This window comes from Trichosurus vulpecula, chromosome 9, assembly GCF_011100635.1.
Source record: "Trichosurus vulpecula isolate mTriVul1 chromosome 9, mTriVul1.pri, whole genome shotgun sequence".
NCBI classification, from domain to species: Eukaryota; Metazoa; Chordata; class Mammalia; order Diprotodontia; family Phalangeridae; genus Trichosurus; species Trichosurus vulpecula.
This window is the reverse complement of record NC_050581.1, coordinates 205,358,994-205,364,223: the sequence shown is the minus strand read 5'-3', so window position 1 is coordinate 205,364,223 and position 5,230 is coordinate 205,358,994. Positions and strand designations below refer to the sequence as shown.

The 5,230-nt window shown below is 40.7% G+C and overlaps 1 pseudogene; it reads right to left on the bottom strand.

Annotated features, from left to right (window-relative positions):
- Window positions 1-2,962: 2,962 nt before the first annotated feature.
- On the bottom strand, window positions 2,963-4,258 carry LOC118832345 (annotated as a pseudogene).
- Between the last annotated feature and the right edge of the window lie 972 nt (window positions 4,259-5,230).

Here is a 5,230-nt window from a genome sequence, read left to right as displayed (position 1 = left end):
TTTACACTAAGTTTCTCTGATTAGGGCCTAATTTTTCAAATATATAAAGAATTTTAGTCAAATTTATAAGTGTACAAGTCAATCCCCAGTCGATAAATGGCCAAGGAGAACAGGCAATTTCCAGGTGAAGAAATCAAAGTTACCTATAGTCACATGAAAAATTCTCTAAATCATTATTGGTTAGAGAAATGCATATTATAACAATTCTGAATTACCACCTCACACATAGCAGATTGGATAACATAACAGAAAAGACTAATTAAAGGGACTCAATAAGGACAGACTGTTTACCTTTTATGTATGTAAAATTTATGTCTAAGATTGCTATTAGTAATTGGGTAGTTCATAAGAAAGATTAGGGTAGATCTGAGTATGATATGACTAAAAAGTAAAACCATTTTGGAACTAAAAAGAATAATTATACAAATGAAGTGTGAGAGGAAGAATCAATAGAGAGGAATTAGATGAGGGAGGAGGGCTAGTAGTTCTGGAAACCTACTTTCATCTGGAATGGGTTCAAGAAGGAATAATACATGTATATCTAGAAGAGTATAAAAGTCTTCTAAATTCAGGAAGAAATAAGATGCTAAGGGGTTAAGGAGAGGGGAGAGGATAAGGGAGGGATCTCTAGAGGGAAAGGTGAGGGAATAGGTTAAAGGGGGTATAGAAAGGTGTTTAGATTAATAGGAATAGGAGTATAAGGAAGGAGTCCTTGGAGGGGAGGTAGATTAAGTAATAGAAGGGCAAGGTAGCAGGTAGAAATAAAGTAGAGGAGTCAGGAGGGATAGGGAATAAGACACACACACAAACATAAAATAAAGGTCAGGAGTAGAATTTGTTAGGGAAAAAGGAGAGGAAGTGGTAATCATGATCCTAGATAAAGTCAAGGCTAAAATAGATCTAATCAAAAGAGAAAAATAGGGTAAGTGTCATCCATAGTTATCAACATTGTTTTGGACTATTTAAAACAACTAGACAGTATGAGGTGGGAATATTCCTGTAGTGTAGAAGATGATGAGTTGGTGGACTTGTAAAAATATGGAAAGACTTGGACTTGTGAAGGAAGAGGTTATCCACCCTCAGAGAAACAGAGAATAAATAAGTATGGTATGGTCTTTCATAGATGCTTTCATAGATGCTTATAGTCATATGTACATATGACTATAATTATCAATATCTAAGTGTATGTATAGGTATATATCTGTATATGAATATCTGTATATCTTTGTGTGTATATTTTTATATATGCATGTGTGTATAGATGTATGTGAATGCATATATACATACACACACATACACACATTTAATTGTAGCCTTCTGGGAGGTAGGGAGAAAGGGGGAGGGAAGAACAAAGTAAAAAGTGCACAGCAGAGAACAAAAGAAAATTTACAAGTAAGCAAAGAAAGGACAGACAGTTCTCAACACAGTGTATAGTATTTATTTTACAAGCTTTCTTGAAATGGAAATTTATTGCTACACATTTCAAATCCTCTCATGTTCTGCTATATTCATGGCAATGCTTTTTTTCTATTCTTATTTTGTATTATTTTAGTTTTAATATTTGTTTCTTTTTTCTTTTACTTTGTATGTAGGTTTAAAATTTAAAAATTACGAATAGTAAAAAAAATTGCTTGCCTTCTCATTGCTCGGTGAAGGGGAAAGGGAGAGAGAGAGAGAGAGAGAGAGAGAGAGAGAGAGAGAGAGAGTATATGGAACTCAAAATTTAAAAAGAAAAGTTTAAAATGTTTACACATAATTGGAAAAAATATTTTTATATCCAAAAAAATGAAGTGGGACTCAGCAGACAAGTGATGATCAGTTATTCCACCCGACCTGCTGCCAGAGAGGTCATAGGCCCAAAATCTAGGATAAAGCATGCATTTTGGGATACAACCAATGTGCAATTTTGCTCTGCTGGACTATAAACATTTATTATGAGGGGTTTTATTGCTATTGCTCAGTTAGAGATGGGCCAATAGGGGGAAGATATAACACATGCTTGTAAAAATAAATTCATTTTTTACAAAAGAAAGTGATGCAATGTGAGTCATGTGGAACTGTACTTGATATGATTGGTACATATGTAGTAGCCTATATCTGATTGGACACCATCTAGGGAAGAAGGAAGGGGCAGGAGGGAGGGAGGGAGAAAAAAAATGTGGAATTCTGAATCTTGTAAAAGTGAATGTTGAAAACTCTCTTTCCATGTAATTAGAAAAAAATCAAATACTATTAAGTGGGGGAAAAAGAAAATGATATCAGATTCCCATCGTGTTGCCTTTACAGCAAACCTAGAGGCTTTTCCTCCTAGGGAAAAAAACGTCAGCTATCGTGTGGCACTAAGAGTATGAACAACTGGAGGACCCTGGGAGAAAGGTACAACATATAGGGAAAGGAGAAATGTGCTGGTAGATTATGGGCTGTTCTAAATCCTTCAATGTGCTGCCCCTGTACTTGATATCTGCATTGTCTCCCTGGGCACTTGGAGAGGAGCACCTTATGACCCATATGCTTGGAGAGCTAGACAGGAGATAACTTCTGAAATCCCTTACAGTAAAGTCTGGCTGAGGGTATTAGAAGCCAAAGAAAGTGATATCTTGGGCTTATACCCAAGACTGATTCTGATGTGTCTAAACCCAAAGCTTAGCATGCTGGTTAATAGGTTGTCGATTCAAGGAAGCCTCTTGAAATCCCTATCAATGAAACCTATCACCTGTGGAGCCTCAAGGGGTATGTCCACACTTGCCACAGGAAAATATGATGCAAGTAGGAGCCAAAGCCTCACCACCTCTAAATTCATCCAGCTGAGATTCAAGAACTACTTTAGCCACCCACCCCCACCCCCACTCCTTGTAAATAATACCCTTCAGGATCTGCCCAAGTGGGAATCTTACCTAGGTTTTTGTTTGCTTATTTGAGGATTTTTTTTCCAGAGCCGCTTTGAATATTTATTCTATAAAATTCACAATATTGACATAGTGGGTTGTGACCCAAAAGATGGATCAATATGTTGAGTCCCTGCAGAGGGTTTCTTCTCAGCTGCAGGTTTCTTTTCCTCAGAGCCTGAGGACTTCTTTCCCAAAGGTCTCTTTGCTGCTGGAGGCTTCTTTTCCCCAAGCCTCTTTGCTGCTTGGTTTCTCCTGTAACTTCCTTTGCTCCTTCAGCTTCTTATTGCCTACAAGCTTCTTCCTTGTCTTGTCTATCCTGTTGTTTGCCTCCAGAATCTTCTTTAGTGTGGCAGCTGCTTTATTTTCTCTGATTCTTCACCTGGCATAGAATTCCATTTCAGTGCATTGTCTTGGCATATTATGAGTTTGGTTTTGCCATAATTCTCAAGTTCTTCCATGAGTTCTCCTTGAGTACTGGTCAATGAATCTTTTTGTGTGGTGCATGGAGGGCTGTCCAGATGGCTGGGCTTTTCAAAATCCTGGTAAAGTTTTCAGCAGCCATCTTGTGCATGGGGAGATTGGAGTGGCTCTTGAGGGCAAAAGGCCATACAAGTCATCTGACTTGCAGAAGCCACTTTCAGCCCAAATACAGAAATGCCCCATGTACCCACCAGCAACAAGTCTCCAAAGATTCAATTTGCTCACATTAAGGAGAGTCGTACCAAGAATACTTCCAAAGCCTTGCTAGCCCCATTGTCTTCATTACAGATGATACAAGGTCTCCTACACTGCATATGATGACAGTGTCTCTTTTTACCTTTCCAGCTCACATAGACCTTTTGGATGTGTCATTCCATACCTTTAGCTTCTTAAGCAGCAAAACTGCCTCTGGGTCTTCTTAGAGGCATCCACTTTATTATCTTCAAGCACCAGAGGAAGTTCTGGGGCTTCTTTGATTTGATGACCTTTTGGAATGACCAGTAGGGGCAGAGCAGAGGCTACCAGTGCAGAGCACATTGTGTTCACTCTCTAATGCCAATAGCATTGAGTCTTGGTGGGATCAAATGTGTGACCTCCTTGGCACTTCTTTCCAAAAGCATGCTGGCCAGAGGTTGGCGAATCCCTGCACCCTGAACCTGAGGAATCAGAGCAACAGTTCTGCCAGCTGCTGCCTACTCTGCACCAGGCTGATGACCTCCTCATTCACTGACAGCATAAGGAAACTGGTCATTTTTTTCAAGCTAGTATGAACAAAATTCACAGTCTCTGGACAAATTGGAGGCTTAAGTACAGCAGGCAAGGCAACATTTTTTGCCAGATACTTCACCCTTTGTGGAGTACATGGATATCAAGGGATATATACAAGTCATGACAGGCACCAGACAGTAAGAGTCACGCTTTTCTGCTGTCCCTCCTGGTTGATTTTAAATGACTTTATTTTCAATGAAGTGCTTCTCCTTCCATTCTCAAATACCTTCTTCAGGGGTACTAGAGATACTTAATGTCCCTATTTTAGGGGAGAGGAGAGAGATGGCCTTATGTTGTGCTATTCCAGGAAGATGCTCCTTCTGTTTCTTAGATGGAGACACTTAGGTCAAGGGTGCTCGCTCAGGGCCTTCTGAGTCATGGCCCTGTGGGAGGAGAGGGGAATGTCTGTCTTCCCTGACAGAAGCACTACCATGAGAGGACTTGGCCAAGTTGTGAGACACTGGCAGGCTTACTTTTTCTGTCCCTCCTCTCCGCTGCCAGCCCTGGAGAAGAGATGTCAGGGTCTTCTGAGCCATCTCCCACTCCCTCCACCTATGTGAGTATGTAGCTCTCATCAGGTGGAACCAGATGATCACCCAGAAACCTCAGGGCCCCAAGGCTCATGACTTGGTATTTTTGACCTCCTCTAGCAAGGACATTAACACCCACACTCCCGTGGCTTAGCCATGGCTGAATATGGAGTTGATATTCAGAATGTATCATGACCTGAATATTATATTGGTACTGAATTGTGAGTGACCAAAAGGATCTGTTTTTAAAAGAGGACCATCACCTCACACTGGAAAGGACCAAGAAGAAACTGTTTCAACTAATCAATGTTGCCTCATCTCCTTTCACAAAAACATGGGAGGGTGGGCTGCATTAACAGAAAACTTGGGGTAAAGAGGCTGACTATGTCTTCCCAAGGAAGCCAAAGTATCACAATAGCTTTTGAAACCTGGGAGCAGAAGAGAGGGCTGTGGCTCACTTTGCCAATGTCTTGCCTAAAGGCTGCTGAGGTGACAGAGGGAGGTTGGGCTTCCTGATCCAGCCATGGGCCCAGAGCAAGACTGGAGGGTGCCTGGATGGGCCTT